The following is a 15,195-nucleotide window of genomic DNA, read 5'->3' as shown; positions in this document are numbered from 1 at the left end:
TCAGGGATCAAAGTTTAAATACTTTGGGTTACGCTTTTATCACTTGTGCGGGTTATATAGATATTTTATTATATTGGTATAAGAAAACGAAGTGGTCCTTGCAGAGACGTCTGTTTTGTAAGTTGTCGTGCACGACCTCCGCAGCTGGAATGGGGAGTAAAGGCTCTGTTGATGCAGGACCTCCGGAGGGGCAATTGTGGATGTAATGAGAAAGAAACATGGGGATAAAACTCTAAAATATTTAAATGTCTGGACAGCTGAGTTTGGATTCCCAATAGGGGGATCTCTCAGTTTAAAAACTATATTACTATAAGAGGAAAAACTAAAGAAAAAAGAACTAAACATGAGAAGGTAAAAGAAATTATCTGTAAAAAAATTGCAAACTATAGAAAATCAAAGGGAATGTTTACAGATTTGGAAAGCGGAAGCAAAAGCAAGAAATAGGAGAATAATGCAGAAACAACTTCCTTTTTCAAACGAAATAACTGAAACAAATGAAAAACAAGATTTAAACACAAAAAGAACATCAGACCCGCAGGTTTCTTCCTTTTTGTTTCCACAGTTGGCGGCTTTGAAGCCGGACCCATGCCTCTACTGCAGCCACCGAACCACCCTTCAGCTCCACCACCATACAACGCTACAACAGCTGACGAGAGAAGAAGAACAGATCCCTTCAGCATGACACAACAAACAAGTTCGGGAGCAGCCCATCTAGATGCGTCTGTTCAAACAAAAAATTCTTCGGACAAACGAAAGAAGAAACATCTCAATAAGAACTTCACATGGCAGCAATGACCATGTATAACACAGCCCGAGACTACAGACAGCCACAGCGTGAACACAGACAAAGAATACACAGCCAAGACAACAACTGGAAAAACAATGCTAACGGATCTGCAAGAAGACGTCCTGATGACATCTGTTACCGCTGTGGCCAATCTGGACATTGGAGACGTGAATGTCTCACACCAAAATCTTCAGTTCCACAGACATCAGACTGAGGGTGGTCGGGGGTTGTTGGTGAGAGATGTGGACTCCTGCTGACAGGCCCAACCAACATGTGAAACCAGAAGGAGGTACTGCACCACACTCACACACACATGATTGAGCAGATTGACACACAATCCATTGAGAGCTCAGACACAATTGCTTTAACATATGTTCAATACACATCTGATCATTTCAAAAGGTTTCCCAAACATACATTGACTATTGCTGAACAAGATGTTGTATTCTTAGTTGATTCAGGAGCCACATATTCTGTGACAAGAGCTCTAGAACTCACTACAAAACCAAGACTGAGGGGAAAACATGTATACTCTGTTGGTTCATCAGGTCAAACAATCAGAGGGTTTGAAAGTTCACAGACTATCTGATTTGGAACCAAGTCTTTCACACTCCTTTGTTCACCCAAATTTTAATTTGCTCTATGCATATCAATGGAAATTACAGGAAATAACAGTCTCTTCTGAACTAGTCACAGAAGCTAAAAAGACAGTTTTAACAACGGCAACTGATTTCATGACACCGGAGGATCTGTATTGTACATCTCATGTACATCTCATGTGTCACCAGAACCTGATGAGCCATTTGAGGAAAGCTGGATGAAAGAGAGATTTGTCAAGCTTAAACTATCACACATATATTGGACACAACACAGATGTGCTAATCAATCTCTCTCACATCAGCTCAATCGAACATGTACACCATAACTGATTCCGTCACAAATAACACTTTCAAGACACACATCAGATAACTGGGAAGATTTGGGCCCATTCATAAAATCATGTCAGCGCGCAGCCGATTGGCAAAAGACATGTGATCGATCAATTTTTTATTTTTTATTTATTTTTTGTTTTTATTTTTATTTTATTTATTTTTTTTCACCAACACTGAAGTGCTATTGTAAAGGTTTAACATCTGTTGTGCACACTACAAAAACAATCCAGCTGGTACCCGAAAGCACTTCTAAATCTTTTTCTTTTTTGTCTGAAGAACAAGCTGAAGCTATCACCGCCCTACAGGAAGTCCCTAAGACACTGTGGGCTATTAATAAGTATGATGTTGGCCTCATCAAAAACTGTGAACCTGTTGTCATAACTCCAAAATCTGACTTTAGACCTTGCAAGCCTCAATATCCACTCAAACAAGAAGCCATCGATGGCATAACGCCAGTTTTTGAGTCTCTTAAAGCAGCAGGAGTAAGTATCCCCTGTGATGACTCTCCAGTGCGCACCCCTTTGTTCCCTGTGAAAAAAATCAGAGATAAAAATCAACCAACAGAATGGCGTTTTGTTCAAGATCTGCAAGCAGTTAATGCAGCAGTCCGACCCAGAGCTCCAAATGTTCCAAATCCTTACACAATCTTGTCTCAAGTTCCCCCAACTGTGAAATTCTTTTCAGTGGTGGATCTTTCTAATGCTTTCTTCAGTGTTCCAGTCCATCCAGAAAGTCAATTTTGGTTTGCTTTCAACTTCAATGGAAGAGGCTACACTTTCACTCGCTTGTGTCAAGGATATTGTGAGAGTCCCACCATCTACAATGAAGCTCTCAAACAAAGTCTTGAATCTCTTCTTCTCTCTCCAGGTAGTGCTTTACTACAGTATGTTGACGACCTTTTGATCTGCAGTCAAACCAAGGAACAATGCGAAGCCAACACAGTCAAACTCTTAAAACATTTGGCTAAAAGTGGTCACAAAGCCAGCTTGTCGAAATTACAATTTGTCCAGGAACAAGTTCTTTTCTTAGGTCATGTCATCACTTCTGAGGGAAAAACTCTGTCACCAAAAAGAGTAGAATCAATTCAGAATCTTCCAAGACCTCTCACGAAAAAACAAATGATGTAATTTCTTGGAACGTGCTCTTATTGTCGACAGTTCATTTTAAACTATGCCATTCTTGAGGCTCCACTCGCCTCCCTCATTCATGGCAATAGTTTGCAATCACGAGGTAAGATCACATGGACTCCTGAAGCAGAACAATCTTTCACCAAACTAAAACTTGCCTTACAGACCACTCCAACTTTGGGACTACCTGACCCCACCAGGTCATTTACTCAAACAGTAGATGAGAAAAATGGATACATGACTTCTGTTTTGTTACAGGATCACGGAAATAAACTACGTCCCGTAGCCTATTTTTCTTCCAAACTGGATCCTGTGGCTGCAGGCCTCCCAAGATGTCTCAAAGCTGTTGCTGCAGCAGAAAAAGCAGTTATGGCCTCCAGAGACATTGTGGGTTACTCTGATGTAACCCTCCTGGTCCCACATGCTGTGTCCATGATTTTACTTGAAAAAAAAAACAACTTCTCACCTCTCCACAGCAAGATGGCTCAGATATAACACTGTGCTTTTAGAAATGTCTAACATCACTGTCAAAAGATGCAATGTTTTAAACCCTGCCACTCTCCTCTACGCCTGACGACGGACAGGAACATACTTGTGTTGCTGTCCTCCAACAGGTCTGCTCTCCAAGACCAGATCTACAAGAAAACCCATTAACTAACCCTGATTTGGTTGTTTTTGTAGATGGATCTGCCTCACGTGACCCCCAAAGCGGTCACAACAGAGTGGGATTTGCTGTTGTCACTAACCATGAAACTCTTGTCTCAGACTCACTCCCTTCCCAATACTCTGCACAAGCAGCAGAACTGATAGCATTGACAGAGGCATGCAAACTGGCAAGAAACAAAGCCGTAACTATTTAAACTGACTCCAGATATGCATTTGGTGTTGTACACGATTTCGGCACTCTGTGGAAACACAGACAATTCTTAAAATCTGACGGAAAACCCATTCTCACAAAGTTGCAGCTCTTCTAGATCCATTTTGCTCCCAACCTCAATTGCTGTTTGTTAATGTCTTGCTCATACTAACAACTCTGACCCTATCTCCCTAGGGAACGCAAGAGCTGATACTGCTGCAAAAAGAGCAGCACTCCAACCCATTATCCTTAATTCTTTGTTTGTTTCAACTCCAGCCTCCATACCCAGCTCCCTCGAAGCATTACAGACCTTTGCCACACCAGAGGAAAAGACGCTGTGAAAACGATACGGTGGCCCACAGAAAGACGCAGTGTGGCAAGGGCCTGATAACAAACCATGTCTACCTAAACATTTCTTTCCTCACTTTGCAAAGTTGACACATGGATTGGACCATGTGTCAAAAGGGAGAATGTTGGATGCCATAACCCGCTTTTGGTTCACCAAAGGTTTTTCAGCTTATGCGCAGAAGTCTTGTCAATCATGTATGATTTGTGCAACACATAACACAGGTGAAGTCAGCCCTTCCACTGCCAGCTTCCACATCGCTCCATGACTTCCAGCCTGGTGACTGGGTGGTGATAAAGGACCTGAGAAGGAAACATTGGAATTCCAAACGCTGGCGAGGTCCATTCCAAGTACTCCTGATAACACATACCGGTGTGAAGATTGCTGAAAGAACAACGTGGATACACACCAGCCACTGCAGGAAGGTTCCCGAACCAACAGAGGGACTCAGCTGTCAACCTGGACAACGCAAGAACGAACAACGAGAGGACAACATGAGGGATAACTCCGTGAATTCAACAAACACCAATTAGAGGCACAGAACCATTTTCTTTCAACTGCATCATGCACCACCTGATGCTGTTCCTTTCATGGTCAGCGATTCTGACAGAAGCTTACACCTCCAAACCCACCAAGACTGTCACTCTGAACAAAGGACAAAATGCAACATTCATGCACTGTTTATCCTGAAATTTGGCGATCAGGACAAGTTCATGCATATTATGCCAATTATGACAAGTATCTATGCACAGACTTGTGTTTGTTCAGTATCACCATCCGGCCCTTATCTAGGTCAGTCAAGTTGTCTAACTAAAATATTTGTAAACACTACAGCATCAAATAATTGTTTTTGGTTTTTTTTCCCCCTTACTTTTTACTCCTATATTTTATATTTTAAATTCTCAACTTACTTTTCTAAACCACTGCCATGATGATACATTTTAAAATCTACGTGAATTAATGTTCAGATTATTAAGTTGTAGTAGAATTTTAAAGTTGCATTTTATGTTTATTTTATTCCATTTTTATTTTTATTTTTTGTTTTACTTCTTTATCATTATTTCATTTAATCTATTCTGATTTTGCAAATATTATTTTTATTTCTTGTTTATGCTTTATTCTCTTCAGTTGTGATTAATGAATAATAAAAAGGGGGAAATGTAATGGTAAATTTGAATATTCCTTTTTCCTTGAGAAGCCTTTCAGACAGGCAGAACAGAAGGTTTTCCCCCCCAAGATATCAGATCTCTTTTTCTTTTCTACCCATTTGTGTATTTTAATGTCTAGACCTTGTAATTGCATTTCAAGTTTCAGAGACAGTTAACCACTCACTGTCTCATGATGTATTCAACCCTTGTGTATTCTGAACTGTGTTGATCAGACCTGTTAATTATACGGCAGGATGTCTGGGCTGGTCAACCCCACAGTAAGACAAAGGATGTAATACACATTCAAGGGGTGGGCTTTCCCTCAGGTTATAAATGTTCAAGGTTTCTTTTGCTCACTTGTCTTTCCTCATTCGAACCGCTCGCATGTCGATTGACCTTTTCTTTGCAAAGAAAATAAACTTTGTCAGCCGGCAAAAATTCGTTATTTCATTCTTCACCAAGAGCAGAAAATTTCCACGACAGTCATTAGTCTGTCGGGGAGTATGGTGTTAAATGCTGAGATGAAGTCCACAAATAGGAGCCGGGCATAGCTCCCTTGCCGCTCCAGATTTGGCACTAAAAATTGAATTGATTATAAAACTGTAACCCTTGCGTATGCCAATAGATTATAGAGTAAACTAGATACAATTATAAGTGACTCCCAATCTGGATTTATGAAAGATAGATCCCTTCACAACAACATCCCTTTGGTGATCCATCTCCAAAATTATAAACATTTAATAGAGGATTATGGCTTTATTTTATTTTTTAATAAAGCCTTTGACTCTAATCGAACACCCCTTTATTTTTTACTGTTTAAAACTTTTGGGCTTTGGGAAAGAATCTCGAGCCACCATAGAGTCTCTTTGTGATAATGCAAATAGCTCCATTTCATTACCAGGAGGTACATCAGCAAGATTTGCTATCAAACGTGGGGTCAAGCAAAGCTGCCCTATCTCTTCATTTCTTTTTATAATTGCCACAGAATTGCTTTCTATTCTTAATAAAATTTCAGAGACTGTTCCTTTAAATGTTATGGGACTACCTGTTGTCATTAGCCAGCTTGCAGATGATACTACCATCTTTATGTAACACCAAACTGAGACCCCTAAGATAATACAAGCCGCAGGGCTTAAACTTAATTTAAACAAATGTGAGTCGAGGCCAATTCATCAAAGTGATTTTACATAAGCAACATTCCTATAAGATCAGTTGTCAAATATTTAGGAATGCACATATCTAAAAACCCAACTGAAAGAGAAAGTATGAATGTGTGGAGATTAATTACTGAATGTCAAACTAAACTTAACTCCTGGTTATTGAGAGACATCAGTTTACGTCTTTCTTACTAAGATGGAAAGCATATTGAGATGTATCTATCCAGCATATTCTCTTGCCATTCCGAACAGAGCCATCAATAAGGTCAACCAAATTCATTTTGATTATATTTGGAGGAAAAAAATGCACTATATTAAGCGAACAGAGATGACCAAAGAATACAAAGAAGGGGGGCTATGGATTTTGATTTCATCAATGGAACACTGAAACTTAACTGGTTGAAATCTTTCCTTAACAATAAGAGCTTTTGGTATCATATCCCCAGAGAATCTTCAAGAAGCTTTGACGCATTGATTTCCTGTCAGAGACTTCTGCTCAAATTATCCCCGTTTCATCAGCGAGGCCTTTTATATTGGAAACTTTTGTATAATCATAATTTCACCCCGCACAACACACCGATATGGAACAATAAAAACATTACAGTTAAAAACAAGTCGTCGTATAAAAAGGACTGGATGGATAAAAGGTATTTGGTCCTTAATTAATTTGACTGACGAAAATAGGCGTGTGATGACATAAGAACATTTTTGTCTTAAAAATGATCTAGCAGTTGATCGTAATTCCTTTGCTTCCATAATGAAAGCCATCCCAATTCCTACTTTAAATTTAATTCAAGGGATCATTTCGAACTTGACTCATATTTCACCTAATCTTCCACACCTCCGAGTTGGAAACTGTGATTTCAAAAGTATTAAAATTCCTAACTAAACAACTAGAAAGATGCTTGATTACATCACACTATCTTTATTGTCTTTTCAAAACTCCATTTAATAGTTCCTCCCCAAAGATGTTTTATATTCTTTACGCTCTAAATATTTAGAATTCCCCATAAATCCATAAGCTAAATAAGTCCATTTTAAAATGTTAAATGGTGTGTACCCATCTGGTGAACTGTAACCACAGAGATTTGGTTTTAACGACAATAACGAAAGGGAATTTTTGGTAAACAACATACTCATCCTGGGAAAGTTTCACATACACAAATGTAAATGGATGAAAGTGAAACCTTGGTTCCATGTGTTTCATTATGAGGTTCTCTCTTTCACCAAAGCCCTTAACATAATGAAAAGTAAATATGCAATAAAACTTTTTTGTTTATTTGAAAAATATGCTCTGCAAGAAAAGCCCTAGCTTACCTATGTTTTTATTTTATTTTATGAGTATTTTATGCTCTTATGTAGAATCTCTAGTCTGCATTCCTCTTTGCACCTGCTCCTTTTGAATGTAAAAATGATGTATGCCATGTTGTTTGTACATGATTTTGTTAATAAAGTTGAAAAAAAAACCTATAATTTCCTCATGTTTTACCTTTGCAAACCTGCATCTCCACACCAGTTAGTTGGACCAGTCCCAGTTAGTTGGACCAGTCTCAGCCTGGTCAGATGCGTACATGAACTGATGAAGCCTCTTGGATGAGAGGTGAAATGTCTTCCTAGACAAATAACCAAGTCCAGTTGCTTTCGACTGAAATTGCTTTGGGGATAACGATGACCTAGACAAATGAGAATATTCACAGGCTAACCTTTGTACAGGGTATAAAAACTGCTTTCAACGTTACCATTTTGGTAACTTCGGGCACCCGTACCGTAGGTTCAGGAATAGATGTGCAACAGATTTAAAGTTCAGCTGGCTTGACCACAGCAGTCTCTTGCCGGTATCCTAGAGGTAAAACTCACCAACCTGGCAACCCTGGGCTCCCTGAGAGCTGTCAATCAAAGTCCAGTGGCTCCGCCCCCAAAGTGTCAAAATCTTTCTCCGCAGGGCAGAAAGCACTCAACGAGCGAGCACAAAGCACTCCACAAGGGAGCTCAAAGCATTCCACGAGCGAGCGGAAGCTGCCTCTCTGGCGAGTGTATAATGTGACCACGAGCACAGGAATAACCCTAGAGCAGCAAAACTGGTTCTCCCGAGTGAGAGCAGATCCTGTTGAGCTCAAGGGATTCCAATCTGCTCGCGATGGTTAATATCTGTGTGTGTGAAATCAAATACATTGCTCGTGAGTCATTGTTTTGTGCGCTGGGATTTTGAAGCAATTTAAGCTCCATACAACAAACCCCATAGTACCGAGTGTCACATAAAAGATCTCACACACACACACACACACACACACATCAATAAAAAAATGTGATACCAGGTAAAAACAGAGATAAAAATACATACAAATAACGCCAGGTAGACTGCTCCGGGTCGCACACTGAGAAGCCAGAGCGGATATTCTTTCAAATTCTGAAAAGATTTCTAAAAAAACAAAAAGTGACCCTGTAGTGCTAACTGATGTACCTTGATTACCAAAGTGCAACTGAACGCTGTATTTCCAGATGTCAAAATGTTCCAGTGTAGTATGATGAGGTCAGAGCGTCAAGGTCCTGAGACTTTCAAATTCAATTTCCCCGTTGTGGGATAAATAAAGTAATTCTTCTTCTTCTTCTTCTTCTTTAACACAGACAACACCCAAAAACAAGTCACGGCTATTTTATGTCTACAGTGCCGTAAATACACATACAACTATGTTTACACACATCCTGACTGACAGATGGCCGTGCAGCCCCGCCCTAAAGCATCCGCTGCTTTATGGTCTATTTTACTCTAAATGGGAATTTACTAAATGAACGGCATTCTGTGTTGAAGAACACTTGAAACTAGAGACAAAGACCATAAACTCTATGAATGAGGGTTTAGGCGCACACTCAGACATGGAAGCACGTCTGTCCACTTATTTTATTATACGTCTATGGTCATAACACATAACATGTCCAATATGACATTAAGTCAAAGTCAGCTTTATCGTCAATTTTTCATATGAACAAGACATACAAGTAATCGAAATTGTGTTTCTCAATATCCCATGCGTAGACTAGACAAGACAAAGACAAGACACAATTAGTAAAGTAAAGTGGCAAGACACAATGCTAATGAGTTAATTATCTAACTGCTATAGTAACAACAAAACAATACAATAGTAATAATCATAATTAAAATTATAAAAGTACAGATGGTGGCATAACACTCTTACAGGTCTTGAAAGAATAATATATATATGATGATGATGATATGATATGGATGTTTTTTGTTTGTTTTTTAGTGCAAAACTATTGATAGCAGCAGGTCCATATGTGCAATTTGCATAGTAATTTCCGTGTGCTTTTAATGAGTTTAGGATGTCTCTCGGGTGGCAGATTTTTATCTTCCTGACGCCCTGCTGGGTCGGGCTGAGGGTAGAGAGGGGAGAGAGTTCAGCAGCCTAACAGCATGGTGGACAAAGCTGTTATTGAGCCTAGAGGGCAGGACGCCAACAGTTTGTGTGTGGGATAGCTTGGATCACTCACTATTGTGACCGCTTTCCGAGTGAGGCGGGTGGTGTACAAGTCTTTGAGGGATGGGAGTGGGGCACCAATGATTTTCCCCGCTGTATTCACTGTGCACTGCAGGGCTCTTCTGTCGTACTCAGTGCAGCTCCCGCCCCATACAGTAATACAGCTGGAAATTATGCTCTTAATGGTGCCACTGTAGAATGTCCTCAGGTGGTGGAACACTTGCCCTTTCGAGTTTCCGCAGGAAGTAGAGGTGCTGTTGTGCCTTCTTTGCCAGTGATGTAGTGTTTGCAGTCCATGACAGGTTCTCACTGATGTGCACCCCCAGGAATTTGGTGCTACTCACTCTCTCCACAGCAGCACTGTCGATGGAAGTGGGAGGTGGTCAGTGTGGCCTTTCTGGAAATTTACAGCAAGCCCGTTGCAGAGTGAAGTGCTGAGGCCCAGCTTGTCCAGTTTACAGATGAGCTGTTGTGGTGTTATGGTATTGAATGCTGAACTGAAGTCTATGAACAGCATTCTCACATATGAGTCTTTCTGTTCCATGTGGGAGAGGGCCGAGCAAATTGCATCCTCTGTGGATCGTTTCGCCCTGTATGCAAACTGGAAGGAGTCCAAGGTGGGGGGAGGATGGATTTGATGAGTTACTGGACTAGCCATTCAAAGCTCTTCATGATGATGGGTGTCAGTGCCACAGAAATAGCCGTAGCAGGATGGGGATGATGTCTTTGGCACAGGTAAAATGGTGGCGGCTTTGAAGTATGATGGGACAATGGCTTGCTTCAAGGAGGTGTTAAAGATGTCAGTAAAGACATCCTTCAGTTCCTCTGCACAGTCTTTCGGCACCCTAACAGGAGGCCTGTTGCTTTCCGGGCGTTGATGGTAGAGAATGTCCTCTTTAACTGGCGGCAGACAGGCACAGAGTCTGGTCAGGAGGAAGTGTTGGGGTTTTCTGTGGGCGAGTATTGTTTTGTGCATCGAAGCATGCAAAGAAGCTGTTCAGGTTGTTGAGCAGAGAGGTGTCACTCTCGCAGCTCTTTGGTGTGGGCTTGTAGTCTGTGATAGCTTGAATGCCTTGCCATAGGCTCCGTGCATCTTTGCTGTCGTGGAAGTGGGATGTTATTCTGTGAGTGTGATCCTGTTTTGCTTTTCTGATCCCCCGGGAAAGATTGGCTCTTGCTGTTCTCAAGCCAGATTCGTCTCCAGCTCTGAATGCCTTGTCTCAACAGCCAAGGGACGTCCCCCATCAACCATGGCTTCTGTGACAATGGTGTGGGTCACATCATCAGTGCACTTGGCTATGTAGGAGGTCACAGTGTTTGTGTACTCCTCAATGTCTGTGTGAACATCTCCCAGTCTGTGGTGTCAATGCAGTCTTGAAGAGCTGAGGAGGCTCCCTCTGGCAACACTCTAATCTGCTTCAGAATCGGTTTGGTGGCTTTCACTGTTTGTCTGTATGCTGGCATTAGCATAACAGTGAGGTGGTCATATAGGCCAATGTGGGGGAGGGGGTGGCTTTGTACGCTCCTCTGTGTGTGGTGTAAACCAGATCCAAGGTGTTAACTCCCCTTGTTGGAAAGTTAACGTGCTGGTGAAATTTCAGCAGTACAGTCTTGAGATCAGCATGGTTAAAATGTCCTGCGAAGATAGTGAAACCATCTGGATGTGCTGGTAAAGTTCATTAAGTGCAGCGCTCCTATCACTGTTGTTGTTAGTGGGAGGGATGTAGACTGCAGCTAGTAGAATCACAGTCATCTCTCTGGGCAGATAGAAAGGACAACACTTTATGATCATAAACTCCACCACTGGAGAACGGTGTTTGCATACCACCATTGCGTCCCAGCACCACGCATCTTGGATGTAAACACAGAACCCTCAGATCTTCCCTCCTTCTACGAGGGCTCTGTCCGATCAGTAGCATGCTAGCTGCTCCAGTTGTTGGGAGTTGGGAGAATTGGACTAGCATCTAGCCTGGCTCAGATACCTCCACGCTTGCCCCTCTTCATTGTCCTCGCACACCGCTTTTGATGCCTCCTTTCTGGGAGAGGGGTAGCAGGCGAGTCCAGTGTGAGAGCAGGCCGACGGAGCAGTTCGAGCTCTTTTAGCGTCTCTGTTGTTGGTTGCAAAACTTTGCAAATCTTGATTTTTTTGGATGCCTAATAAAGCATGTCGACTGTACTTGTATTCCGACGTAGACTGACAAGAAAAATGTTCAGACAAACATTCTTTAAACGAACAAAACATTGCATGATCAGGAGAGCGAGAGGTCGCTGCGTCTACACGCGGCACCATCTTCCTAGAATATCAACATTACAAGACACTCTCCAGAAGTGTTTTCATCTTGTTTCTCCGATTGCCGTGCCGTGCTATGGTACAGACCATAGACTAGCAGCTACTGCTGCCAGTAAAATAAACAGGGGGAAAAAAAAATCACATTTGACCCCCCTTAATTACGCCACAGCATTCATGTAGAGCTCAGGTCAAATGAAAGGAGGAACATCTGTATTGCAGGTTTGAACCATACAAAGCTTAAAGGTTGAATATATAGAATCTTTATTAAAAGCTATATATTTAATTTGTATATAATATACCCATGGGGCTGTTTGAGGGGTACAGCGAGAAAGTATTGTTTTTCCATTAAAAAAAAAAAATGTATCAGGGCAGGAAATTGGTACCCGCCCACACGCCAAATCGGGTAACTTTTGTGATTGGCAGGTGAAACTGTCAATCTACCTGCCAATAGCGTGTAGCCAATGAGTTGTGTGTTGTTGACCAATCAGGTAGTCTATTGTTGCTAAGCAAGCCCCGCTGTTTTCTTGGACTTTCAAAATAAAAAACGAGAAGAAGAAGAAAAATAAAAAATGTGGCTGCATATTGCTGGCTGCAACAGAAAAAAAAAAGAGGATGAGGAGGAGGATTTAAAAAAAAAAAAAAAAAACGTTTCAATACAAAGTGGAAAGGGATGGCAAGGTTCACGACGCCATAACAGAGGAGATGCACTGTCGGGATTGCAGTATGTATGGAGAGAGGAGGAAGCAGAGGGGAGTGTCTGCTGCTACTCCTCTTTTGAGGACTCAGAGCCTCAGGACGCACTCACACTGTCCATCCGTACCGTGCCCCAGGACGTTTCACAGCTAAAGTCTAGTTTGTTTGACCAGTGTGACTGCAACCATACGGCGGCTTGCCGTCCACGGCCCGTTTGGGAGAGGCAGGCATTTGTAAACCACGTTTGCACATGGACAAGCACGAGCATGCGCACGTGTACGAGCACGAGGCCTACGACGGTTCTGACATCATTTTATGTGCGCCTGTCCGGACATAGAAAAAAAGTACCCTAAAGCACTGTGCAGCTCTGTGAAAGGGTTTTTCAATAAATTGTCTGACCTCCACATTACAGTGTAATGTAGTTTGGTTTCTGTTATTTATTATGATTGTTATGGTTGCAGTTTGAGATGTTATTCAGATGTCTTATCTTGAAAAGCAACCTAAACTTATAAGTCATTTGTAATAAATGTAATGTTTAGTGATAATCTAAAATAAAAAAAATGTTGAACCTGGGTATCTAATGACACTACAGTGACAAAGAAACAGTGATTTCAGTTGGGTGTTAACTAAATACATGAGCCTATCAGTGAGATGATTGACTGTTTTTATTTCTGTTACTTTCTATTCTAAATGCTGCCACACCAGGTCAGACACAGCTGTAAGTCATTCTCGTCATTAATGAGATTAAGTTGGTTAATAACTCAACAGTACTTTAATGTGGATTCTGTACAAGTTCAAGAATCACCTTTATTTAGGCACAAAAATAAATCTGGCTGGTAAAAAAAACACTGTGGCTGGTAGATTTCAAAACAATGGCTGGTGGCCCAAAAAGTTAACTTCAGGCCCTGGATGAAACTATGGTGCGTTGTTGTGACTATGATCATGAGACACTAGATGGTGGTGTTCTGCTCATTCTCCATATTCAACCTTTAATGGGAATGGGTGAAGTATTCCTTCAAATCAGGGGTATCAAACTGATCCAGTAAAGGGCCGCTGTGGCTGCAGGTTTTCATTACAACCAAGAAAGAACACACCTGACTTGACTTACTCAATCACCTGAATTGTCTTCACACAGTTGATTTGTTGGATCAGGTGTGTTCTTGCTTGGTTGGAATCAAAACCTACAGCCACTTGATCAGTTTGACACATGCTTTAAACAAAACCAACACTCTGGCCAATTGTGAAATTTGTGAAAATCTGAAATTTCCCTGATTGGGATCAATAAAGTCTATCTAGATAGATAGATAGATAGATAGATAGATATCATTGGCAAAGTAGGTATAATCTCCCTGATGAATTTCCCTTTTTTTGCCTTAGCCATAAAAAAGTGGCTGAGTGTCTTTGTGTGCGTGACACTGAAGCAGGCTTTAAATACGAACAGGTGTATTTGAAAATGTATTAGACATAGACATTCTCAGAAAGAGCGACTTGCTCTCTAACAACCAACATTCCAAACGCGACTGACATCTCCTCAAACAAACCTTAAAAAAAGTATCAGGTATGTAACGTTATATTTTAACATCGCAATGACAAATTAAACAAAGAGGCATTCATGAGGACAGCTAAACATTCCTGTTTCCAACATCTACACTCACAACCACTCAGCTCACAGTCGCGATTTTCTCCAGTTAACGTTAACTAGCCTAAGATTCGCTAAGTTACTTGAAAAAATGTCCCTCACTGTTGTGGGCAAAATGAGATAACGTTAACACGTCTGGGACAACTTTGCAAAGAAAAGCAAAAAATACAAATGATTTACCATTCAGCACCTCCGTCCAAGTCCCTCTCTTTTTGTTGAATCCATAGACTGTATAAGAAAAAGGTTGAATCCCAGAATATTCTTCTTCTTCTTCTTCTTCTTCTTCTTCTTCTTCTTCTTCTTCTTCTTCTTCTTCGGGGTTTGCCGGCAGTTTGCATCCATTATGTTGCATTACTGCCTCCCTCCGTACTTACATTGACATTACCACCTCACAGTTCGAGCACACATCCTCACCTACGCTCTATTGGGGTGTTAAGATTAACGTTATTTTTGTCCTGGGTCGACCTGGTGCGGCACTTAAACATTATCTACAACTGTGTGTTTTTTTCACTCTATATTTAATACATAACCCAGGAGGCCTGATTTAAAGCATAAAGTATGTTGTTAACTCAAGTCCACATCCGCGCTGCCCGAGAGAGTAAACATAGAGCAAGTATATCTCACACCTACGTTTGGTATATATATATATATATATATATATATATATATATATATATATATATATATATATATATATATATATATATATATATATATATATATATG

General features: G+C 40.9%; 1 protein-coding gene across 2 annotated transcripts in view; it reads right to left on the bottom strand.

Moving 5' to 3' along the window:
- recql (RecQ helicase-like) overlaps positions 1-14,757 on the bottom strand; it is a 33,614-nt gene extending 18,857 nt beyond the window's left edge. For both annotated transcript variants that reach the window (XR_014593680.1, XM_083935609.1), the window contains exon 1: positions 14,650-14,757. The gene's annotated coding sequence lies outside the window, so the exon portion shown is untranslated. The remainder of the gene's footprint in view (positions 1-14,649) is intronic.
- Positions 14,758-15,195: the final 438 nt, after the last annotated feature.

Source organism: Echiichthys vipera (genome assembly GCF_963691815.1).
Source record: "Echiichthys vipera genome assembly, chromosome: 20".
Lineage (NCBI taxonomy): Eukaryota > Metazoa > Chordata > Actinopteri > Perciformes > Trachinidae > Echiichthys > Echiichthys vipera.
The sequence above is the reverse complement of the archived record's forward strand: the minus strand, read 5'-3'. Positions and strand labels throughout refer to the sequence as shown.